We start from the raw sequence: 26,862 nt of genomic DNA on the forward strand, positions 1-26,862 counted from the left end.
CTAGGCACACTCGGGTAGGCACCCTTTTTCGTACAAATACAGTGAGTACCAGCAGTCTCCTTTGCTCTTCTAAGAAACATCCAGACCTAGGAGCCTTTCCCAGTCACTCTATGTAATCAGAGTGTAGGGCAACTCGCAGCACCCTTCCTTAGGAAGCTACGTGGACTCAGCTCTTCAACAGCTCCAGGGATCTGTTCTCTCATGTCCTACATGCCATGGAAGTCTGCCTCATTGCCCTCTGTGGAGCTTCACAAAGATACACAATCTGCTTCGCCTACCTCTAGGAACTCTTACCCAATGACCCCATACCTACAGGAGAGAGGAGGCTTGCATTCCTACTGGAACCAAATCACCGTTTTTCCTGTTAAAATGCAGGACTTTAAACTAGGCTTCGGCCCAATAGCACTGGTAGAACGTTCCAAGGATGAGGGAGTTCCATATATGCAGAACACTCTGTGAAGAAAAGTTGATTCAGCAAGGGACCAGAGTGTAGCTAGAGTCTCTTTGGACTTTTTAGATAAAAGAAGGTGTCCGGGTGCATGTTCACCAGAAAAGAAGACTTGAATGCCTAAGCCTTGCGTTCCCATTTTAAATCTCTATCCATGCCAGCCTGAGATACCTAAATAACACTGTTTTGACTGGCCTCTATTCTCTGTGGGCAGCCCTCTGGAAAGAAAAGGAGTTTCTCTAAGGAAACACGGTGCTTCCCCAGCATGGGTGGGAGTTCCTCCTGTCATGCTCTAGAGCTACACGGTAACTTGACGTGAGTCCTTGCCTCAAGCTAAGGCCTGAAAAGCCCTGCTGAAGCAAAAGCGCTTAGCATTTTCCATTATGTCGTATTGGAAGTTCTGCTTTACTTGAACGTTTCTTCACTCTACCAGACACTAGGCACCCTAGTGTAGGCACCCTTTTTCCTTCAAATACATTGAGTACCAGCAGTCTCCTTTGCTCTTCTAAGTAACATCCAGACTTAGAAGCCTTTCCCAGTCACTCTATGTATTCAGAGTGTAGGACAACTCGCTGCACCCTTCCTTAGGAAGTTAGGTGGACTCAGCTCTTCAACAGCTCCAGGAATTCTGTTCTCTCACGACCTACATGCCATGGAAGTCTGCCTCATTGCCCTCATTGGAGCTACACTAAGAAACACAATCTGCTTCGCCTTCTTCTAGGAACTCTTACCCAAGGACCCCATACCTACAGGAGAAAGCAGGTTGCATTCCTACTGGAATCTAAGCAAAGTTTTTCCTGTTACACTGCAGGACTTTAGAATAGGTTTAGGCCCGAAGGGTTACATAGAGCGTTCCAAGAATGAGGGAGTTCGATACATGCAGAAAACCCTGTGAAGAAAAGTTGATTCAGCAAGGGACCAGGGTGTAGCTAGAGTCTCTATTGACTTGTTAGAAATCAGAAGGGTTTCGGCTGCATTTTAACCGGAGAAGAAGACCTGAAGGCACAAGCCTTGCTTTCCCATGTTAAATCTCTAAACATGCTTCCCTGAAGAATCCTAAATAACACTGTTTTTACCTGGCTTCTGGTCTTTGTAGGCAGCCCTCACGAAAGAGAAGTAGTTTTCTCTAAGGAAACACGGTGCTTCCATAGCATGGGTGGGAGCTCCTGCTGTCCTGCTCTAGAGCTACAGGGAAACTTGACGTGAGTCTTTGCCTCAAGCTAAGGCCTGAAAAGCCTTGCTGAAGCGAAAGCGCTTAGCAGTTTCCATTATGTCGTATTCGAAGGTCTGCATTACTTGAACGTTTCTTCACTTTACCAGACACTAGGCACACTCGGGTAGGCACCCTTTTTCGTACAAATACAGTGAGTACCAGCAGTCTCCTTTGCTCTTCTAAGAAACATCCAGACCTAGGAGCCTTTCCCAGTCACTCTATGTAATCAGAGTGTAGGGCAACTCGCAGCACCCTTCCTTAGGAAGCTACGTGGACTCAGCTCTTCAACAGCTCCAGGGATCTGTTCTCTCATGTCCTACATGCCATGGAAGTCTGCCTCATTGCCCTCTGTGGAGCTTCACAAAGATACACAATCTGCTTCGCCTACCTCTAGGAACTCTTACCCAATGACCCCATACCTACAGGAGAGAGGAGGCTTGCATTCCTACTGGAACCAAATCACCGTTTTTCCTGTTAAAATGCAGGACTTTAAACTAGGCTTCGGCCCAATAGCACTGGTAGAACGTTCCAAGGATGAGGGAGTTCCATATATGCAGAACACTCTGTGAAGAAAAGTTGATTCAGCAAGGGACCAGAGTGTAGCTAGAGTCTCTTTGGACTTTTTAGATAAAAGAAGGTGTCCGGGTGCATGTTCACCAGAAAAGAAGACTTGAATGCCTAAGCCTTGCGTTCCCATTTTACATCTCTATCCATGCCAGCCTGAGATACCTAAATAACACTGCTTTGACTGGCCTCTATTCACTGTGGGCAGCCCTCTGGAAAGAAAAGGAGTTTCTCTAAGGAAACACGGTGCTTCCCCAGCATGGGTGGGAGTTCCTCCTGTCATGCTCTAGAGCTACAGGGTAACTTGACGTGAGTCCTTGCCTCAAGCTAAGGCCTGAAAAGCCCTGCTGAAGCGAAAGCGCTTAGCATTTTCCATTATGTCGTATTGGAAGTTCTGCTTTACTTGAACGTTTCTTCACTCTACCAGACACTAGGCACCCTAGTGTAGGCACCCTTTTTCCTACAAATACATTGAGTACCAGCAGTCTCCTTTGCTCTTCTAAGTAACATCCAGACTTAGAAGCCTTTCCCAGTCACTCTATGTATTCAGAGTGTAGGACAACTCGCTGCACCCTTCCTTAGGAAGTTAGGTGGACTCAGCTCTTCAACAGCTCCAGGAATTCTGTTCTCTCACGACCTACATGCCATGGAAGTCTGCCTCATTGCCCTCATTGGAGCTACACTAAGAAACACAATCTGCTTCGCCTTCTTCTAGGAACTCTTACCCAAGGACCCCATACCTACAGGAGAAAGCAGGTTGCATTCCTACTGGAATCTAAGCAAAGTTTTTCCTGTTGCACTGCAGGACTTTAGAATAGGTTTAGGCCCGAAGGGTTAGATAGAGCGTTCCAAGAATGAGGGAGTTCGATACATGCAGAAAACCCTGTGAAGAAAAGTTGATTCAGCAAGGGACCAGGGTGTAGCTAGAGTCTCTATTGACTTGTTAGAAATCAGAAGGGTTTCGGCTGCATTTTAACCGGAGAAGAAGACCTGAAGGCACAAGCCTTGCTTTCCCATGTTAAATCTCTAAGCATGCTTCCCTGAAGAATCCTAAATAACACTGTTTTTACCTGGCTTCTGGTCTTTGTAGGCAGCCCTCACGAAAGAGAAGTAGTTTTCTCTAAGGAAACACGGTGCTTCCATAGCATGGGTGGGAGCTCCTGCTGTCCTGCTCTAGAGCTACAGGGAAACTTGACGTGAGTCTTTGCCTCAAGCTAAGGCCTGAAAAACCTTGCTGAAGCGAAAGCGCTTAGCAGTTTCCATTATGTCGTATTCGAAGGTCTGCATTACTTGAACGTTTCTTCACTTTACCAGACACTAGGCACACTCGGGTAGGCACCCTTTTTCGTACAAATACAGTGAGTACCAGCAGTCTCCTTTGCTCTTCTAAGAAACATCCAGACCTAGGAGCCTTTCCCAGTCACTCTATGTAATCAGAGTGTAGGGCAACTCGCAGCACCCTTCCTTAGGAAGCTAGGTGGACTCAGCTCTTCAACAGCTCCAGGGATCTGTTCTCTCATGTCCTACATGCCATGGAAGTCTGCCTCATTGCCCTCTGTGGAGCTTCACAAAGATACACAATCTGCTTCGCCTACCTCTAGGAACTCTTACCCAATGACCCCATACCTACAGGAGAGAGGAGGCTTGCATTCCTACTGGAACCAAATCACCGTTTTTCCTGTTAAAATGCAGGACTTTAAACTAGGCTTCGGCCCAATAGCACTGGTAGAACGTTCCAAGGATGAGGGAGTTCCATATATGCAGAACACTCTGTGAAGAAAAGTTGATTCAGCAAGGGACCAGAGTGTAGCTAGAGTCTCTTTGGACTTTTTAGATAAAAGAAGGTGTCCGGGTGCATGTTCACCAGAAAAGAAGACTTGAATGCCTAAGCCTTGCGTTCCCATTTTAAATCTCTATCCATGCCAGCCTGAGATACCTAAATAACACTGCTTTGACTGGCCTCTATTCACTGTGGGCAGCCCTCTGGAAAGAAAAGGAGTTTCTCTAAGGAAACACGGTGCTTCCCTAGCATGGGTGGGAGTTCCTCCTGTCATGCTCTAGAGCTACAGGGTAACTTGACGTGAGTCCTTGCCTCAAGCTAAGGCCTGAAAAGCCCTGCTGAAGCGAAAGCGCTTAGCATTTTCCATTATGTCGTATTGGAAGTTCTGCTTTATTTGAACTTTTCTTCACTCTACCAGACACTAGGCACCCTAGTGTAGGCACCCTTTTTCCTACAAATACATTGAGTACCAGCAGTCTCCTTTGCTCTTCTAAGTAACATCCAGACTTAGAAGCCTTTCCCAGTCACTCTATGTATTCAGAGTGTAGGACAACTCGCTGCACCCTTCCTTAGGAAGTTAGGTGGACTCAGCCCTTCAACAGCTCCAGGAATTCTGTTCTCTCACGACCTACATGCCATGGAAGTCTGCCTCATTGCCCTCATTGGAGCTACACTAAGAAACACAATCTGCTTCGCCTTCTTCTAGGAACTCTTACCCAAGGACCCCATACCTACAGGAGAAAGCAGGTTGCATTCCTACTGGAATCTAAGCAAAGTTTTTCCTGTTACACTGCAGGACTTTAGAATAGGTTTAGGCCCGAAGGGTTACATAGAGCGTTCCAAGAATGAGGGAGTTCGATACATGCAGAAAACCCTGTGAAGAAAAGTTGATTCAGCAAGGGACCAGGGTGTAGCTAGAGTCTCTATTGACTTGTTAGAAATCAGAAGGGTTTCGGCTGCATTTTAACCGGAGAAGAAGACCTGAAGGCACAAGCCTTGCTTTCCCATGTTAAATCTCTAAACATGCTTCCCTGAAGAATCCTAAATAACACTGTTTTTACCTGGCTTCTGGTCTTTGTAGGCAGCCCTCACGAAAGAGAAGTAGTTTTCTCTAAGGAAACACGGTGCTTCCATAGCATGGGTGGGAGCTCCTGCTGTCCTGCTCTAGAGCTACAGGGAAACTTGACGTGAGTCTTTGCCTCAAGCTAAGGCCTGAAAAGCCTTGCTGAAGCGAAAGCGCTTAGCAGTTTCCATTATGTCGTATTCGAAGGTCTGCATTACTTGAACGTTTCTTCACTTTACCAGACACTAGGCACACTCGGGTAGGCACCCTTTTTCGTACAAATACAGTGAGTACCAGCAGTCTCCTTTGCTCTTCTAAGAAACATCCAGACCTAGGAGCCTTTCCCAGTCACTCTATGTAATCAGAGTGTAGGGCAACTCGCAGCACCCTTCCTTAGGAAGCTAGGTGGACTCAGCTCTTCAACAGCTCCAGGGATCTGTTCTCTCATGTCCTACATGCCATGGAAGTCTGCCTCATTGCCCTCTGTGGAGCTTCACAAAGATACACAATCTGCTTCGCCTACCTCTAGGAACTCTTACCCAATGACCCCATACCTACAGGAGAGAGGAGGCTTGCATTCCTACTGGAACCAAATCACCGTTTTTCCTGTTAAAATGCAGGACTTTAAACTAGGCTTCGGCCCAATAGCACTGGTAGAACGTTCCAAGGATGAGGGAGTTCCATATATGCAGAACACTCTGTGAAGAAAAGTTGATTCAGCAAGGGACCAGAGTGTAGCTAGAGTCTCTTTGGACTTTTTAGATAAAAGAAGGTGTCCGGGTGCATGTTCACCAGAAAAGAAGACTTGAATGCCTAAGCCTTGCGTTCCCATTTTAAATCTCTATCCATGACAGCCTGAGATACCTAAATAACACTGCTTTGACTGGCCTCTATTCTCTGTGGGCAGCCCTCTGGAAAGAAAAGGAGTTTCTCTAAGGAAACACGGTGCTTCCCCAGCATGGGTGGGAGTTCCTCCTGTCATGCTCTAGAGCTACAGGGTAACTTGACGTGAGTCCTTGCCTCAAGCTAAGGCCTGAAAAGCCCTGCTGAAGCAAAAGCGCTTAGCATTTTCCATTATGTCGTATTGGAAGTTCTGCTTTACTTGAACGTTTCTTCACTCTACCAGACACTAGGCACCCTAGTGTAGGCACCCTTTTTCCTTCAAATACATTTAGTACCAGCAGTCTCCTTTGCTCTTCTAAGTAACATCCAGACTTAGAAGCCTTTCCCAGTCACTCTATGTATTCAGAGTGTAGGACAACTCGCTGCACCCTTCCTTAGGAAGTTAGGTGGACTCAGCTCTTCAACAGCTCCAGGAATTCTGTTCTCTCACGACCTACATGCCATGGAAGTCTGCCTCATTGCCCTCATTGGAGCTACACTAAGAAACACAATCTGCTTCGCCTTCTTCTAGGAACTCTTACCCAAGGACCCCATACCTACAGGAGAAAGCAGGTTGCATTCCTACTGGAATCTAAGCAAAGTTTTTCCTGTTACACTGCAGGACTTTAGAATAGGTTTAGGCCCGAAGGGTTACATAGAGCGTTCCAAGAATGAGGGAGTTCGATACATGCAGAAAACCCTGTGAAGAAAAGTTGATTCAGCAAGGGACCAGGGTGTAGCTAGAGTCTCTATTGACTTGTTAGAAATCAGAAGGGTTTCGGCTGCATTTTAACCGGAGAAGAAGACCTGAAGGCACAAGCCTTGCTTTCCCATGTTAAATCTCTAAACATGCTTCCCTGAAGAATCCTAAATAACACTGTTTTTACCTGGCTTCTGGTCTTTGTAGGCAGCCCTCACGAAAGAGAAGTAGTTTTCTCTAAGGAAACACGGTGCTTCCATAGCATGGGTGGGAGCTCCTGCTGTCCTGCTCTAGAGCTACAGGGAAACTTGACGTGAGTCTTTGCCTCAAGCTCAGGCCTGAAAAGCCTTGCTGAAGCGAAAGCGCTTAGCAGTTTCCATTATGTCGTATTCGAAGGTCTGCATTACTTGAACGTTTCTTCACTTTACCAGACACTAGGCACACTCGGGTAGGCACCCTTTTTCGTACAAATACAGTGAGTACCAGCAGTCTCCTTTGCTCTTCTAAGAAACATCCAGACCTAGGAGCCTTTCCCAGTCACTCTATGTAATCAGAGTGTAGGGCAACTCGCAGCACCCTTCCTTAGGAAGCTAGGTGGACTCAGCTCTTCAACAGCTCCAGGGATCTGTTCTCTCATGTCCTACATGCCATGGAAGTCTGCCTCATTGCCCTCTGTGGAGCTTCACAAAGATACACAATCTGCTTCGCCTACCTCTAGGAACTCTTACCCAATGACCCCATACCTACAGGAGAGAGGAGGCTTGCATTCCTACTGGAACCAAATCACCGTTTTTCCTGTTAAAATGCAGGACTTTAAACTAGGCTTCGGCCCAATAGCACTGGTAGAACGTTCCAAGGATGAGGGAGTTCCATATATGCAGAACACTCTGTGAAGAAAAGTTGATTCAGCAAGGGACCAGAGTGTAGCTAGAGTCTCTTTGGACTTTTTAGATAAAAGAAGGTGTCCGGGTGCATGTTCACCAGAAAAGAAGACTTGAATGCCTAAGCCTTGCGTTCCCATTTTAAATCTCTATCCATGCCAGCCTGAGATACCTAAATAACACTGCTTTGACTGGCCTCTATTCACTGTGGGCAGCCCTCTGGAAAGAAAAGGAGTTTCTCTAAGGAAACACGGTGCTTCCCCAGCATGGGTGGGAGTTCCTCCTGTCATGCTCTAGAGCTACAGGGTAACTTGACGTGAGTCCTTGCCTCAAGCTAAGGTCTGAAAAGCCCTGCTGAAGCGAAAGCGCTTAGCATTTTCCATTATGTCGTATTGGAAGCTCTGCTTTACTTGAACGTTTCTTCACTCTACCAGACACTAGGCACCCTAGTGTAGGCACCCTTTTTCCTACAAATACATTGAGTACCAGCAGTCTCCTTTGCTCTTCTAAGTAACATCCAGACTTAGAAGCCTTTCCCAGTCACTCTATGTATTCAGAGTGTAGGACAACTCGCTGCACCCTTCCTTAGGAAGTTAGGTGGACTCAGCTCTTCAACAGCTCCAGGAATTCTGTTCTCTCACAACCTACATGCCATGGAAGTCTGCCTCATTGCCCTCATTGGAGCTACACTAAGAAACACAATCTGCTTCGCCTTCTTCTAGGAACTCTTACCCAAGGACCCCATACCTACAGGAGAAAGCAGGTTGCATTCCTACTGGAATCTAAGCAAAGTTTTTCCTGTTGCACTGCAGGACTTTAGAATAGGTTTAGGCCCGAAGGGTTACATAGAGCGTTCCAAGAATGAGGGAGTTCGATACATGCAGAAAACCCTGTGAAGAAAAGTTGATTCAGCAAGGGACCAGGGTGTAGCTAGAGTCTCTATTGACTTGTTAGAAATCAGAAGGGTTTCGGCTGCATTTTAACCGGAGAAGAAGACCTGAAGGCACAAGCCTTGCTTTCCCATGTTAAATCTCTAAGCATGCTTCCCTGAAGAATCCTAAATAACACTGTTTTTACCTGGCTTCTGGTCTTTGTAGGCAGCCCTCACGAAAGAGAAGTAGTTTTCTCTAAGGAAACTCGGTGCTTCCATAGCATGGGTGGGAGCTCCTGCTGTCCTGCTCTAGAGCTACAGGGAAACTTGACGTGAGTCTTTGCCTCAAGCTAAGGCCTGAAAAGCCTTGCTGAAGCGAAAGCGCTTAGCAGTTTCCATTATGTCGTATTCGAAGGTCTGCATTACTTGAACGTTTCTTCACTTTACCAGACACTAGGCACACTCGGGTAGGCACCCTTTTTCGTACAAATACAGTGAGTACCAGCAGTCTCCTTTGCTCTTCTAAGAAACATCCAGACCTAGGAGCCTTTCCCAGTCACTCTATGTAATCAGAGTGTAGGGCAACTCGCAGCACCCTTCCTTAGGAAGCTACGTGGACTCAGCTCTTCAACAGCTCCAGGGATCTGTTCTCTCATGTCCTACATGCCATGGAAGTCTGCCTCATTGCCCTCTGTGGAGCTTCACAAAGATACACAATCTGCTTCGCCTACCTCTAGGAACTCTTACCCAATGACCCCATACCTACAGGAGAGAGGAGGCTTGCATTCCTACTGGAACCAAATCACCGTTTTTCCTGTTAAAATGCAGGACTTTAAACTAGGCTTCGGCCCAATAGCACTGGTAGAACGTTCCAAGGATGAGGGAGTTCCATATATGCAGAACACTCTGTGAAGAAAAGTTGATTCAGCAAGGGACCAGAGTGTAGCTAGAGTCTCTTTGGACTTTTTAGATAAAAGAAGGTGTCCGGGTGCATGTTCACCAGAAAAGAAGACTTGAATGCCTAAGCCTTGCGTTCCCATTTTAAATCTCTATCCATGCCAGCCTGAGATACCTAAATAACACTGCTTTGACTGGCCTCTATTCACTGTGGGCAGCCCTCTGGAAAGAAAAGGAGTTTCTCTAAGGAAACACGGTGCTTCCCCAGCATGGGTGGGAGTTCCTCCTGTCATGCTCTAGAGCTACAGGGTAACTTGACGTGAGTCCTTGCCTCAAGCTAAGGTCTGAAAAGCCCTGCTGAAGCGAAAGCGCTTAGCATTTTCCATTATGTCGTATTGGAAGCTCTGCTTTACTTGAACGTTTCTTCACTCTACCAGACACTAGGCACCCTAGTGTAGGCACCCTTTTTCCTACAAATACATTGAGTACCAGCAGTCTCCTTTGCTCTTCTAAGTAACATCCAGACTTAGAAGCCTTTCCCAGTCACTCTATGTATTCAGAGTGTAGGACAACTCGCTGCACCCTTCCTTAGGAAGTTAGGTGGACTCAGCTCTTCAACAGCTCCAGGAATTCTGTTCTCTCACGACCTACATGCCATGGAAGTCTGCCTCATTGCCCTCATTGGAGCTACACTAAGAAACACAATCTGCTTCGCCTTCTTCTAGGAACTCTTACCCAAGGACCCCATACCTACAGGAGAAAGCAGGTTGCATTCCTACTGGAATCTAAGCAAAGTTTTTCCTGTTACACTGCAGGACTTTAGAATAGGTTTAGGCCCGAAGGGTTACATAGAGCGTTCCAAGAATGAGGGAGTTCGATACATGCAGAAAACCCTGTGAAGAAAAGTTGATTCAGCAAGGGACCAGGGTGTAGCTAGAGTCTCTATTGACTTGTTAGAAATCAGAAGGGTTTCGGCTGCATTTTAACCGGAGAAGAAGACCTGAAGGCACAAGCCTTGCTTTCCCATGTTAAATCTCTAAACATGCTTCCCTGAAGAATCCTAAATAACACTGTTTTTACCTGGCTTCTGGTCTTTGTAGGCAGCCCTCACGAAAGAGAAGTAGTTTTCTCTAAGGAAACACGGTGCTTCCATAGCATGGGTGGGAGCTCCTGCTGTCCTGCTCTAGAGCTACAGGGAAACTTGACGTGAGTCTTTGCCTCAAGCTCAGGCCTGAAAAGCCTTGCTGAAGCGAAAGCGCTTAGCAGTTTCCATTATGTCGTATTCGAAGGTCTGCATTACTTGAACGTTTCTTCACTTTACCAGACACTAGGCACACTCGGGTAGGCACCCTTTTTCGTACAAATACAGTGAGTACCAGCAGTCTCCTTTGCTCTTCTAAGAAACATCCAGACCTAGGAGCCTTTCCCAGTCACTCTATGTAATCAGAGTGTAGGGCAACTCGCAGCACCCTTCCTTAGGAAGCTACGTGGACTCAGCTCTTCAACAGCTCCAGGGATCTGTTCTCTCATGTCCTACATGCCATGGAAGTCTGCCTCATTGCCCTCTGTGGAGCTTCACAAAGATACACAATCTGCTTCGCCTACCTCTAGGAACTCTTACCCAATGACCCCATACCTACAGGAGAGAGGAGGCTTGCATTCCTACTGGAACCAAATCACCGTTTTTCCTGTTAAAATGCAGGACTTTAAACTAGGCTTCGGCCCAATAGCACTGGTAGAACGTTCCAAGGATGAGGGAGTTCCATATATGCAGAACACTCTGTGAAGAAAAGTTGATTCAGCAAGGGACCAGAGTGTAGCTAGAGTCTCTTTGGACTTTTTAGATAAAAGAAGGTGTCCGGGTGCATGTTCACCAGAAAAGAAGACTTGAATGCCTAAGCCTTGCGTTCCCATTTTAAATCTCTATCCATGCCAGCCTGAGATACCTAAATAACACTGCTTTGACTGGCCTCTATTCACTGTGGGCAGCCCTCTGGAAAGAAAAGGAGTTTCTCTAAGGAAACACGGTGCTTCCCCAGCATGGGTGGGAGTTCCTCCTGTCATGCTCTAGAGCTACAGGGTAACTTGACGTGAGTCCTTGCCTCAAGCTAAGGCCTGAAAAGCCCTGCTGAAGCGAAAGCGCTTAGCATGTTCCATTATGTCGTATTGGAAGTTCTGCTTTACTTGAACGTTTCTTCACTCTACCAGACACTAGGCACCCTAGTGTAGGCACCCTTTTTCCTACAAATACATTGAGTACCAGCAGTCTCCTTTGCTCTTCTAAGTAACATCCAGACTTAGAAGCCTTTCCCAGTCACTCTATGTATTCAGAGTGTAGGACAATTCGCTGCACCCTTCCTTAGGAAGTTAGGTGGACTCAGCTCTTCAACAGCTCCAGGAATTCTGTTCTCTCACGACCTACATGCCATGGAAGTCTGCCTCATTGCCCTCATTGGAGCTACACTAAGAAACACAATCTGCTTCGCCTTCTTCTAGGAACTCTTACCCAAGGACCCCATACCTACAGGAGAAAGCAGGTTGCATTCCTACTGGAATCTAAGCAAAGTTTTTCCTGTTGCACTGCAGGACTTTAGAATAGGTTTAGGCCCGAAGGGTTACATAGAGCGTTCCAAGAATGAGGGAGTTCGATACATGCAGAAAACCCTGTGAAGAAAAGTTGATTCAGCAAGGGACCAGGGTGTAGCTAGAGTCTCTATTGACTTGTTAGAAATCAGAAGGGTTTCGGCTGCATTTTAACCGGAGAAGAAGACCTGAAGGCACAAGCCTTGCTTTCCCATGTTAAATCTCTAAGCATGCTTCCCTGAAGAATCCTAAATAACACTGTTTTTACCTGGCTTCTGGTCTTTGTAGGCAGCCCTCACGAAAGAGAAGTAGTTTTCTCTAAGGAAACACGGTGCTTCCATAGCATGGGTGGGAGCTCCTGCTGTCCTGCTCTAGAGCTACAGGGAAACTTGACGTGAGTCTTTGCCTCAAGCTAAGGCCTGAAAAACCTTGCTGAAGCGAAAGCGCTTAGCAGTTTCCATTATATCGTATTCGAAGGTCTGCATTACTTGAACGTTTCTTCACTTTACCAGACACTAGGCACACTCGGGTAGGCACCCTTTTTCGTACAAATACAGTGAGTACCAGCAGTCTCCTTTGCTCTTCTAAGAAACATCCAGACCTAGGAGCCTTTCCCAGTCACTCTATGTAATCAGAGTGTAGGGCAACTCGCAGCACCCTTCCTTAGGAAGCTAGGTGGACTCAGCTCTTCAACAGCTCCTGGGATCTGTTCTCTCATGTCCTACATGCCATGGAAGTCTGCCTCATTGCCCTCTGTGGAGCTTCACAAAGATACACAATCTGCTTCGCCTACCTCTAGGAACTCTTACCCAATGACCCCATACCTACAGGAGAGAGGAGGCTTGCATTCCTACTGGAACCAAATCACCGTTTTTCCTGTTAAAATGCAGGACTTTAAACTAGGCTTCGGCCCAATAGCACTGGTAGAACGTTCCAAGGATGAGGGAGTTCCATATATGCAGAACACTCTGTGAAGAAAAGTTGATTCAGCAAGGGACCAGAGTGTAGCTAGAGTCTCTTTGGACTTTTTAGATAAAAGAAGGTGTCCGGGTGCATGTTCACCAGAAAAGAAGACTTGAATGCCTAAGCCTTGCGTTCCCATTTTAAATCTCTATCCATGCCAGCCTGAGATACCTAAATAACACTGCTTTGACTGGCCTCTATTCACTGTGGGCAGCCCTCTGGAAAGAAAAGGAGTTTCTCTAAGGAAACACGGTGCTTCCCCAGCATGGGTGGGAGTTCCTCCTGTCATGCTCTAGAGCTACAGGGTAACTTGACGTGAGTCCTTGCCTCAAGCTAAGGTCTGAAAAGCCCTGCTGAAGCGAAAGCGCTTAGCATTTTCCATTATGTCGTATTGGAAGCTCTGCTTTACTTGAACGTTTCTTCACTCTACCAGACACTAGGCACCCTAGTGTAGGCACCCTTTTTCCTACAAATACATTGAGTACCAGCAGTCTCCTTTGCTCTTCTAAGTAACATCCAGACTTAGAAGCCTTTCCCAGTCACTCTATGTATTCAGAGTGTAGGACAACTCGCTGCACCCTTCCTTAGGAAGTTAGGTGGACTCAGCTCTTCAACAGCTCCAGGAATTCTGTTCTCTCACAACCTACATGCCATGGAAGTCTGCCTCATTGCCCTCATTGGAGCTACACTAAGAAACACAATCTGCTTCGCCTTCTTCTAGGAACTCTTACCCAAGGACCCCATACCTACAGGAGAAAGCAGGTTGCATTCCTACTGGAATCTAAGCAAAGTTTTTCCTGTTGCACTGCAGGACTTTAGAATAGGTTTAGGCCCGAAGGGTTACATAGAGCGTTCCAAGAATGAGGGAGTTCGATACATGCAGAAAACCCTGTGAAGAAAAGTTGATTCAGCAAGGGACCAGGGTGTAGCTAGAGTCTCTATTGACTTGTTAGAAATCAGAAGGGTTTCGGCTGCATTTTAACCGGAGAAGAAGACCTGAAGGCACAAGCCTTGCTTTCCCATGTTAAATCTCTAAGCATGCTTCCCTGAAGAATCCTAAATAACACTGTTTTTACCTGGCTTCTGGTCTTTGTAGGCAGCCCTCACGAAAGAGAAGTAGTTTTCTCTAAGGAAACACGGTGCTTCCATAGCATGGGTGGGAGCTCCTGCTGTCCTGCTCTAGAGCTACAGGGAAACTTGACGTGAGTCTTTGCCTCAAGCTAAGGCCTGAAAAGCCTTGCTGAAGCGAAAGCGCTTAGCAGTTTCCATTATGTCGTATTCGAAGGTCTGCATTACTTGAACGTTTCTTCACTTTACCAGACACTAGGCACACTCGGGTAGGCACCCTTTTTCGTACAAATACAGTGAGTACCAGCAGTCTCCTTTGCTCTTCTAAGAAACATCCAGACCTAGGAGCCTTTCCCAGTCACTCTATGTAATCAGAGTGTAGGGCAACTCGCAGCACCCTTCCTTAGGAAGCTACGTGGACTCAGCTCTTCAACAGCTCCAGGGATCTGTTCTCTCATGTCCTACATGCCATGGAAGTCTGCCTCATTGCCCTCTGTGGAGCTTCACAAAGATACACAATCTGCTTCGCCTACCTCTAGGAACTCTTACCCAATGACCCCATACCTACAGGAGAGAGGAGGCTTGCATTCCTACTGGAACCAAATCACCGTTTTTCCTGTTAAAATGCAGGACTTTAAACTAGGCTTCGGCCCAATAGCACTGGTAGAACGTTCCAAGGATGAGGGAGTTCCATATATGCAGAACACTCTGTGAAGAAAAGTTGATTCAGCAAGGGACCAGAGTGTAGCTAGAGTCTCTTTGGACTTTTTAGATAAAAGAAGGTGTCCGGGTGCATGTTCACCAGAAAAGAAGACTTGAATGCCTAAGCCTTGCGTTCCCATTTTAAATCTCTATCCATGCCAGCCTGAGATACCTAAATAACACTGCTTTGACTGGCCTCTATTCACTGTGGGCAGCCCTCTGGAAAGAAAAGGAGTTTCTCTAAGGAAACACGGTGCTTCCCCAGCATGGGTGGGAGTTCCTCCTGTCATGCTCTAGAGCTACAGGGTAACTTGACGTGAGTCCTTGCCTCAAGCTAAGGTCTGAAAAGCCCTGCTGAAGCGAAAGCGCTTAGCATTTTCCATTATGTCGTATTGGAAGCTCTGCTTTACTTGAACGTTTCTTCACTCTACCAGACACTAGGCACCCTAGTGTAGGCACCCTTTTTCCTACAAATACATTGAGTACCAGCAGTCTCCTTTGCTCTTCTAAGTAACATCCAGACTTAGAAGCCTTTCCCAGTCACTCTATGTATTCAGAGTGTAGGACAACTCGCTGCACCCTTCCTTAGGAAGTTAGGTGGACTCAGCTCTTCAACAGCTCCAGGAATTCTGTTCTCTCACAACCTACATGCCATGGAAGTCTGCCTCATTGCCCTCATTGGAGCTACACTAAGAAACACAATCTGCTTCGCCTTCTTCTAGGAACTCTTACCCAAGGACCCCATACCTACAGGAGAAAGCAGGTTGCATTCCTACTGGAATCTAAGCAAAGTTTTTCCTGTTGCACTGCAGGACTTTAGAATAGGTTTAGGCCCGAAGGGTTACATAGAGCGTTCCAAGAATGAGGGAGTTCGATACATGCAGAAAACCCTGTGAAGAAAAGTTGATTCAGCAAGGGACCAGGGTGTAGCTAGAGTCTCTATTGACTTGTTAGAAATCAGAAGGGTTTCGGCTGCATTTTAACCGGAGAAGAAGACCTGAAGGCACAAGCCTTGCTTTCCCATGTTAAATCTCTAAGCATGCTTCCCTGAAGAATCCTAAATAACACTGTTTTTACCTGGCTTCTGGTCTTTGTAGGCAGCCCTCACGAAAGAGAAGTAGTTTTCTCTAAGGAAACACGGTGCTTCCATAGCATGGGTGGGAGCTCCTGCTGTCCTGCTCTAGAGCTACAGGGAAACTTGACGTGAGTCTTTGCCTCAAGCTAAGGCCTGAAAAGCCTTGCTGAAGCGAAAGCGCTTAGCAGTTTCCATTATGTCGTATTCGAAGGTCTGCATTACTTGAACGTTTCTTCACTTTACCAGACACTAGGCACACTCGGGTAGGCACCCTTTTTCGTACAAATACAGTGAGTACCAGCAGTCTCCTTTGCTCTTCTAAGAAACATCCAGACCTAGGAGCCTTTCCCAGTCACTCTATGTAATCAGAGTGTAGGGCAACTCGCAGCACCCTTCCTTAGGAAGCTACGTGGACTCAGCTCTTCAACAGCTCCAGGGATCTGTTCTCTCATGTCCTACATGCCATGGAAGTCTGCCTCATTGCCCTCTGTGGAGCTTCACAAAGATACACAATCTGCTTCGCCTACCTCTAGGAACTCTTACCCAATGACCCCATACCTACAGGAGAGAGGAGGCTTGCATTCCTACTGGAACCAAATCACCGTTTTTCCTGTTAAAATGCAGGACTTTAAACTAGGCTTCGGCCCAATAGCACTGGTAGAACGTTCCAAGGATGAGGGAGTTCCATATATGCAGAACACTCTGTGAAGAAAAGTTGATTCAGCAAGGGACCAGAGTGTAGCTAGAGTCTCTTTGGACTTTTTAGATAAAAGAAGGTGTCCGGGTGCATGTTCACCAGAAAAGAAGACTTGAATGCCTAAGCCTTGCGTTCCCATTTTAAATCTCTATCCATGCCAGCCTGAGATACCTAAATAACACTGCTTTGACTGGCCTCTATTCACTGTGGGCAGCCCTCTGGAAAGAAAAGGAGTTTCTCTAAGGAAACACGGTGCTTCCCCAGCATGGGTGGGAGTTCCTCCTGTCATGCTCTAGAGCTACAGGGTAACTTGACGTGAGTCCTTGCCTCAAGCTAAGGTCTGAAAAGCCCTGCTGAAGCGAAAGCGCTTAGCATTTTCCATTATGTCGTATTGGAAGCTCTGCTTTACTTGAACGTTTCTTCACTCTACCAGACACTAGGCACCCTAGTGTAGGCACCCTTTTTCCTACAAATACATTGAGTACCAGCAGTCTCCTTTGCTCTTCTAAGTAACATCCAGACTTAGAAGCCTTTCCCAGTCACTCTATGTATTCAGAGTGTAGGACAACTCGCTGCACCCTTCCTTAGGAAGTTAGGTGGACTCAGCTCTTCAACAGCTCCAGGAATTCTGTTCTCTCACAACCTACATGCCATGGAAGTCTGCCTCATTGCCCTCATTGGAGCTACACTAAGAAACACAATCTGCTTCGCCTTCTTCTAGGAACTCTTACCCAAGGACCCCATACCTACAGGAGAAAGCAGGTTGCATTCCTACTGGAATCTAAGCAAAGTTTTTCCTGTTGCACTGCAGGACTTTAGAATAGGTTTAGGCCCGAAGGGTTACATAGAGCGTTCCAAGAATGAGGGAGTTCGATACATGCAGAAAACCCTGTGAAGAAAAGTTGATTCAGCAAGGGACCAGGGTGTAGCTAGAGTCTCTATTGACTTGTTAGAAATCAGAAGGGTTTCGGCTGCATTTTAACCGGAGAAGAAGACCTGAAGGCACAAGCCTTGCTTTCCCATGTTAAATCTCTAAGCATGCTTCCCTGAAGAATCCTAAATAACACTGTTTTTACCTGGCTTCTGGTCTTTGTAGGCAGCCCTCACGAAAGAGAAGTAGTTTTCTCTAAGGAAACACGGTGCTTCCATAGCATGGGTGGGAGCTCCTGCTGTCCTGCTCTAGAGCTACAGGGAAACTTGACGTGAGTCTTTGCCTCAAGCTAAGGCCTGAAAAGCCTTGCTGAAGCGAAAGCGCTTAGCAGTTTCCATTATGTCGTATTCGAAGGTCTGCATTACTTGAACGTTTCTTCACTTTACCAGACACTAGGCACACTCGGGTAGGCACCCTTTTTCGTACAAATACAGTGAGTACCAGCAGTCTCCTTTGCTCTTCTAAGAAACATCCAGACCTAGGAGCCTTTCCCAGTCACTCTATGTAATCAGAGTGTAGGGCAACTCGCAGCACCCTTCCTTAGGAAGCTAGGTGGACTCAGCTCTTCAACAGCTCCAGGGATCTGTTCTCTCATGTCCTACATGCCATGGAAGTCTGCCTCATTGCCCTCTGTGGAGCTTCACAAAGATACACAATCTGCTTCGCCTACCTCTAGGAACTCTTCCCCAATGACCCCATACCTACAGGAGAGAGGAGGCTTGCATTCCTACTGGAACCAAATCACCGTTTTTCCTGTTAAAATGCAGGACTTTAAACTAGGCTTCGGCCCAATAGCACTGGTAGAACGTTCCAAGGATGAGGGAGTTCCATATATGCAGAACACTCTGTGAAGAAAAGTTGATTCAGCAAGGGACCAGAGTGTAGCTAGAGTCTCTTTGGACTTTTTAGATAAAAGAAGGTGTCCGGGTGCATGTTCACCAGAAAAGAAGACTTGAATGCCTAAGCCTTGCGTTCCCATTTTAAATCTCTATCCATGCCAGCCTGAGATACCTAAATAACACTGCTTTGACTGGCCTCTATTCACTGTGGGCAGCCCTCTGGAAAGAAAAGGAGTTTCTCTAAGGAAACACGGTGCTTCCCTAGCATGGGTGGGAGTTCCTCCTGTCATGCTCTAGAGCTACAGGGTAACTTGACGTGAGTCCTTGCCTCAAGCTAAGGCCTGAAAAGCCCTGCTGAAGCGAAAGCGCTTAGCATTTTCCATTATGTCGTATTGGAAGCTCTGCTTTACTTGAACGTTTCTTCACTCTACCAGACACTAGGCACCCTAGTGTAGGCACCCTTTTTCCTACAAATACATTGAGTACCAGCAGTCTCCTTTGCTCTTCTAAGTAACATCCAGACTTAGAAGCCTTTCCCAGTCACTCTATGTATTCAGAGTGTAGGACAACTCGCTGCACCCTTCCTTAGGAAGTTAGGTGGACTCAGCTCTTCAACAGCTCCAGGAATTCTGTTCTCTCACGACCTACATGCCATGGACGTCTGCCTCATTGCCCTCATTGGAGCTACACTAAGAAACACAATCTGCTTCGCCTTCTTCTAGGAACTCTTACCCAAGGACCCCATACCTACAGGAGAAAGCAGGTTGCATTCCTACTGGAATCTAAGCAAAGTTTTTCCTGTTACACTGCAGGACTTTAGAATAGGTTTAGGCCCGAAGGGTTACCTAGAGCGTTCCAAGAATGAGGGAGTTCGATACATGCAGAAAACCCTGTGAAGAAAAGTTGATTCAGCAAGGGACCAGGGTGTAGCTAGAGTCTCTATTGACTTGTTAGAAATCAGAAGGGTTTCGGCTGCATTTTAACCGGAGAAGAAGACCTGAAGGCACAAGCCTTGCTTTCCCATGTTAAATCTCTAAACATGCTTCCCTGAAGAATCCTAAATAACACTGTTTTTACCTGGCTTCTGGTCTTTGTAGGCAGCCCTCACGAAAGAGAAGTAGTTTTCTCTAAGGAAACACGGTGCTTCCATAGCATGGGTGGGAGCTCCTGCTGTCCTGCTCTAGAGCTACAGGGAAACTTGACGTGAGTCTTTGCCTCAAGCTAAGGCCTGAAAAGCCTTGCTGAAGCGAAAGCGCTTAGCAGTTTCCATTATGTCGTATTCGAAGGTCTGCATTACTTGAACGTTTCTTCACTTTACCAGACACTAGGCACACTCGGGTAGGCACCCTTTTTCGTACAAATACAGTGAGTACCAGCAGTCTCCTTTGCTCTTCTAAGAAACATCCAGACCTAGGAGCCTTTCCCAGTCACTCTATGTAATCAGAGTGTAGGGCAACTCGCAGCACCCTTCCTTAGGAAGCTAGGTGGACTCAGCTCTTCAACAGCTCCAGGGATCTGTTCTCTCATGTCCTACATGCCATGGAAGTCTGCCTCATTGCCCTCTGTGGAGCTTCACAAAGATACACAATCTGCTTCGCCTACCTCTAGGAACTCTTACCCAATGACCCCATACTTACAGGAGAGAGGAGGCTTGCATTCCTACTGGAACCAAACCACCGTTTTTCCTGTTAAAATGCAGGACTTTAAACTAGGCTTCGGCCCAATAGCACTGGTAGAACGTTCCAAGGATGAGGGAGTTCCATATATGCAGAACACTCTGTGAAGAAAAGTTGATTCAGCAAGGGACCAGGGTGTAGCTAGAGTCTCTTTGGACTTTTTAGATATAAGAAGGTTTCCGGGTGCATGTTCACCAGAAAAGAAGACTTGAATGCCTATGCCTTGCGTTCCCATTTTAAATCTCTATCCATGCCAGCCTGAGATACCTAAATAACACTGCTTTGACTGGCCTCTATTCACTGTGGGCAGCCCTCTGGAAGGAAAATGAGTTTCTCTAAGGAAACACGGTGCTTCCCTAGCATGGGTGGGAGTTCCTCCTGTCATGCTCTAGAGCTACAGGGTAACTTGACGTGAGTCCTTGCCTCAAGCTAAGGCCTGAAAAGCCCTGCTGAAGCGAAAGCGCTTAGCATTTTCCATTATGTCGTATTGGAAGTTCTGCTTTACTTGAACGTTTCTTCACTCTACCAGACACTAGGCACCCTAGTGTAGGCACCCTTTTTCCTACAAATACATTGAGTACCAGCAGTCTCCTTTGCTCTTCTAAGTAACATCCAGACTTAGAAGCCTTTCCCAGTCACTCTATGTATTCAGAGTGTAGGACAACTCGCTGCACCCTTCCTTAGGAAGTTAGGTGGACTCAGCTCTTCAACAGCTCCAGGAATTCTGTTCTCTCACGACCTACATGCCATGGACGTCTGCCTCATTGCCCTCATTGGAGCTACACTAAGAAACACAATCTGCTTCGCCTTCTTCTAGGAACTCTTACCCAAGGACCCCATACCTACAGGAGAAAGCAGGTTGCATTCCTACTGGAATCTAAGCAAAGTTTTTCCTGTTACACTGCAGGACTTTAGAATAGGTTTAGGACCGAAGGGTTACATAGAGCGTTCCAAGAATGAGGGAGTTCGATACATGCAGAAAACCCTGTGAAGAAAAGTTGATTCAGCAAGGGACCAGGGTGTAGCTAGAGTCTCTATTGACTTGTTAGAAATCAGAAGGGTTTCGGCTGCATTTTAACCGGAGAAGAAGACCTGAAGGCACAAGCCTTGCTTTCCCATGTTAAATCTCTAAACATGCTTCCCTGAAGAATCCTAAATAACACTGTTTTTACCTGGCTTCTGGTCTTTGTAGGCAGCCCTCACGAAAGAGAAGTAGTTTTCTCTAAGGAAACACGGTGCTTCCATAGCATGGGTGGGAGCTCCTGCTGTCCTGCTCTAGAGCTACAGGGAAACTTGACGTGAGTCTTTGCCTCAAGCTAAGGCCTGAAAAGCCTTGCTGAAGCAAAAGCGCTTAGCAGTTTCCATTATGTCGTATTCGAAGGTCTGCATTACTTGAACGTTTCTTCACTTTACCAGACACTAGGCACACTCGGGTAGGCACCCTTTTTCGTACAAATACAGTGAGTACCAGCAGTCTCCTTTGCTCTTCTAAGAAACATCCAGACGTAGGAGCCTTTCCCAGTCACTCTATGTAATCAGAGTGTAGGGCAACTCGCAGCACCCTTCCTTAGGAAGCTAGGTGGACTCAGCTCTTCAACAGCTCCAGGGATCTGTTCTCTCATGTCCTACATGCCATGGAAGTCTGCCTCATTGCCCTCTGTGGAGCTTCACAAAGATACACAATCTGCTTCGCCTACCTCTAGGAACTCTTACCCAATGACCCCATACCTACAGGAGAGAGGAGGCTTGCATTCCTACTGGAACCAAATCACCGTTTTTCCTGTTAAAATGCAGGACTTTAAACTAGGCTTCGGCCAAATAGCACTGGTAGAACGTTCCAAGGATGAGGGAGTTCCATATATGCAGAACACTCTGTGAAGAAAAGTTGATTCAGCAAGGGACCAGAGTGTAGCTAGAGTCTCTTTGGACTTTTTAGATAAAAGAAGGTGTCCGGGTGCATGTTCACCAGAAAAGAAGACTTGAATGCCTAAGCCTTGCGTTCCCATTTTAAATCTCTATCCATGCCAGCCTGAGATACCTAAATAACACTGCTTTGACTGGCCTCTATTCACTGTGGGCAGCCCTCTGGAAAGAAAAGGAGTTTCTCTAAGGAAACACGGTGCTTCCCTAGCATGGGTGGGAGTTCCTCCTGTCATGCTCTAGAGCTACAGGGTAACTTGACGTGAGTCCTTGCCTCAAGCTAAGGCCTGAAAAGCCCTGCTGAAGCGAAAGCGCTTAGCATTTTCCATTATGTCGTATTGGAAGTTCTGCTTTACTTGAACGTTTCTTCACTCTACCAGACACTAGGCACCCTAGTGTAGGCACCCTTTTTCCTACAAATACATTGAGTACCAGCAGTCTCCTTTGCTCTTCTAAGTAACATCCAGACTTAGAAGCCTTTCCCAGTCACTCTATGTATTCAGAGTGTAGGACAACTCGCTGCACCCTTCCTTAGGAAGTTAGGTGGACTCAGCTCTTCAACAGCTCCAGGAATTCTGTTCTCTCACGACCTACATGCCATGGAAGTCTGCCTCACTGCCCTCATTGGAGCTACACTAAGAAACACAATCTGCTTCGCCTTCTTCTAGGAACTCTTACCCAAGGACCCCATACCTACAGGAGAAAGCAGGTTGCATTCCTACTGGAATCTAAGCAAAGTTTTTCCTGTTACACTGCAGGACTTTAGAATAGGTTTAGGCCCGAAGGGTTACATAGAGCCTTCCAAGAATGAGGGAGTTCGATACATGCAGAAAACCCTGTGAAGAAAAGTTGATTCAGCAAGGGACCAGGGTGTAGCTAGAGTCTCTATTGACTTGTTAGAAATCAGAAGGGTTTCGGCTGCATTTTAACCGGAGAAGAAGACCTGAAGGCACAAGCCTTGCTTTCCCATGTTAAATCTCTAAACATGCTTCCCTGAAGAATCCTAAATAACACTGTTTTTACCTGGCTTCTGGTCTTTGTAGGCAGCCCTCACGAAAGAGAAGTAGTTTTCTCTAAGGAAACACGGTGCTTCCATAGCATGGGTGGGAGCTCCTGCTGTCCTGCTCTAGAGCTACAGGGAAACTTGACGTGAGTCTTTGCCTCAAGCTAAGGCCTGAAAAGCCTTGCTGAAGCAAAAGCGCTTAGCAGTTTCCATTATGTCGTATTCGAAGGTCTGCATTACTTGAACGTTTCTTCACTTTACCAGACACTAGGCACACTCGGGTAGGCACCCTTTTTCGTACAAATACAGTGAGTACCAGCAGTCTCCTTTGCTCTTCTAAGAAACATCCAGACCTAGGAGCCTTTCCCAGTCACTCTATGTAATCAGAGTGTAGGGCAACTCGCAGCACCCTTCCTTAGGAAGCTAGGTGGACTCAGCTCTTCAACAGCTCCAGGGATCTGTTCTCTCATGTCCTACATGCCATGGAAGTCTGCCTCATTGCCCTCTGTGTAGCTTCACAAAGATACACAATCTGCTTCGCCTACCTCTAGGAACTCTTACCCAATGACCCCATACTTACAGGAGAGAGGAGGCTTGCATTCCTACTGGAACCAAATCACCGTTTTTCCTGTTAAAATGCAGGACTTTAAACTAGGCTTCGGCCCAATAGCACTGGTAGAACGTTCCAAGGATGAGGGAGTTCCATATATGCAGAACACTCTGTGAAGAAAAGTTGATTCAGCAAGGGACCAGTGTGTAGCTAGAGTCTCTTTGGACTTTTTAGATATAAGAAGGTGTCCGGGTGCATGTTCACCAGAAAAGAAGACTTGAATGCCTAAGCCTTGCGTTCCCATTTTAAATCTCTATCCATGCCAGCCTGAGATACCTAAATAACACTGCTTTGACTGGCCTCTATTCACTGTGGGCAGCCCTCTGGAAGGAAAAGGAGTTTCTCTAAGGAAACACGGTGCTTCCCTAGCATGGGTGGGAGTTCCTCCTGTCATGCTCTAGAGCTACAGGGTAACTTGACGTGAGTCCTTGCCTCAAGCTAAGGCCTGAAAAGCCCTGCTGAAGCGAAAGCGCTTAGCATTTTCCATTATGTCGTATTGGAAGTTCTGCTTTACTTGAACGTTTCTTCACTCTACCAGACACTAGGCACCCTAGTGTAGGCACCCTTTTTCCTACAAATACATTGAGTACCAGCAGTCTCCTTTGCTCTTCTAAGTAACATCCAGACTTAGAAGACTTTCCCAGTCACTCTATGTATTCAGAGTGTAGGACAACTCGCTGCACCCTTCCTTAGGAAGTTAGGTGGACTCAGCTCTTCAACAGCTCCAGGAATTCTGTTCTCTCACGACCTACATGCCATGGACGTCTGCCTCATTGCCCTCATTGGAGCTACACTAAGAAACACAATCTGCTTCGCCTTCTTCTAGGAACTCTTACCCAAGGACCCCATACCTACAGGAGAAAGCAGGTTGCATTCCTACTGGAATCTAAGCAAAGTTTTTCCTGTTACACTGCAGGACTTTAGAATAGGTTTAGGCCCGAAGGGTTACCTAGAGCGTTCCAAGAATGAGGGAGTTCGATACATGCAGAAAACCCTGTGAAGAAAAGTTGATTCAGCAAGGGACCAGGGTGTAGCTAGAGTCTCTATTGACTTGTTAGAAATCAGAAGGGTTTCGGCTGCATTTTAACCGGAGAAGAAGACCTGAAGGCACAAGCCTTGCTTTCCCATGTTAAATCTCTAAACATGCTTCCCTGAAGAATCCTAAATAACACTGTTTTTACCTGGCTTCTGGTCTTTGTAGGCAGCCCTCACGAAAGAGAAGTAGTTTTCTCTAAGGAAACACGGTGCTTCCATAGCATGGGTGGGAGCTCCTGCTGTCCTGCTCTAGAGCTACAGGGAAACTTGACGTGAGTCTTTGCCTCAAGCTAAGGCCTGAAAAGCCTTGCTGAAGCGAAAGCGCTTAGCAGTTTCCATTATGTCGTATTCGAAGGTCTGCATTACTTGAACGTTTCTTCACTTTACCAGACACTAGGCACACTCGGGTAGGCACCCTTTTTCGTACAAATACAGTGAGTACCAGCAGTCTCCTTTGCTCTTCTAAGAAACATCCAGACCTAGGAGCCTTTCCCAGTCACTCTATGTAATCAGAGTGTAGGGCAACTCGCAGCACCCTTCCTTAGGAAGCTAGGTGGACTCAGCTCTTCAACAGCTCCAGGGATCTGTTCTCTCATGTCCTACATGCCATGGAAGTCTGCCTCATTGCCCTCTGTGGAGCTTCACAAAGATACACAATCTGCTTCGCCTACCTCTAGGAACTCTTACCCAATGACCCCATACCTACAGGAGAGAGGAGGCTTGCATTCCTACTGGAACCAAATCACCGTTTTTCCTGTTAAAATGCAGGACTTTAAACTAGGCTTCGGCCCAATAGCACTGGTAGAACGTTCCAAGGATGAGGGAGTTCCATATATGCAGAACACTCTGTGAAGAAAAGTTGATTCAGCAAGGGACCAGAGTGTAGCTAGAGTCTCTTTGGACTTTTTAGATAAAAGAAGGTGTCCGGGTGCATGTTCACCAGAAAAGAAGACTTGAATGCCTAAGCCTTGCGTTCCCATTTTAAATCTCTATCCATGCCAGCCTGAGATACCTAAATAACACTGCTTTGACTGGCCTCTATTCACTGTGGGCAGCCCTCTGGAAAGAAAAGGAGTTTCTCTAAGGAAACACGGTGCTTCCCTAGCATGGGTGGGAGTTCCTCCTGTCATGCTCTAGAGCTACAGGGTAACTTGACGTGAGTCCTTGCCTCAAGCTAAGGCCTGAAAAGCCCTGCTGAAGCGAAAGCGCTTAGCATTTTCCATTATGTCGTATTGGAAGTTCTGCTTTACTTGAACGTTTCTTCACTCTACCAGACACTAGGCACCCTAGTGTAGGCACCCTTTTTCCTACAAATACATTGAGTACCAGCAGTCTCCTTTGCTCTTCTAAGTAACATCCAGACTTAGAAGCCTTTCCCAGTCACTCTATGTATTCAGAGTGTAGGACAACTCGCTGCACCCTTCCTTAGGAAGTTAGGTGGACTCAGCTCTTCAACAGCTCCAGGAATTCTGTTCTCTCACGACCTACATGCCATGGAAGTCTGCCTCACTGCCCTCATTGGAGCTACACTAAGAAACACAATCTGCTTCGCCTTCTTCTAGGAACTCTTACCCAAGGACCCCATACCTACAGGAGAGAGGAGGCTTGCATTCCTACTGGAACCAAATCACCGTTTTTCCTGTTAAAATGCAGGACTTTAAACTAGGCTTCGGCCCAATAGCACTGGTAGAACGTTCCAAGGATGAGGGAGTTCCATATATGCAGAACACTCTGTGAAGAAAAGTTGATTCAGCAAGGGACCAGGGTGTAGCTAGAGTCTCTTTGGACTTTTTAGATATAAGAAGGTGTCCGGGTGCATGTTCACCAGAAAAGAAGACTTGAATGCCTAAGCCTTGCGTTCCCATTTTAAATCTCTATCCATGCCAGCCTGAGATACCTAAATAACACTGCTTTGACTGCCCTCTATTCACTGTGGGCAGCCCTCTGGAAGGAAAAGGAGTTTCTCTAAGGAAACACGGTGCTTCCCTAGCATGGGTGGGAGTTCCTCCTGTCATGCTCTAGAGCTACAGGGTAACTTGACGTGAGTCCTTGCCTCAAGCTAAGGCCTGAAAAGCCCTGCTGAAGCGAAAGCGCTTAGCATTTTCCATTATGTCGTATTGGAAGTTCTGCTTTACTTGAACGTTTCTTCACTCTACCAGACACTAGGCACCCTAGTGTAGGCACCCTTTTTCCTACAAATACATTGAGTACCAGCAGTCTCCTTTGCTCTTCTAAGTAACATCCAGACTTAGAAGCCTTTCCCAGTCACTCTATGTATTCAGAGTGTAGGACAACTCGCTGCACCCTTCCTTAGGAAGTTAGGTGGACTCAGCTCTTCAACAGCTCCAGGAATTCTGTTCTCTCACGACCTACATGCCATGGACGTCTGCCTCATTGCCCTCATTGGAGCTACACTAAGAAACACAATCTGCTTCACCTTCTTCTAGGAACTCTTACCCAA

The sequence above is a fragment of the Balaenoptera physalus genome (assembly GCF_965194825.1).
Source record: "Balaenoptera physalus genome assembly, chromosome: 21".
Classification (NCBI taxonomy): domain Eukaryota; kingdom Metazoa; phylum Chordata; class Mammalia; order Artiodactyla; family Balaenopteridae; genus Balaenoptera; species Balaenoptera physalus.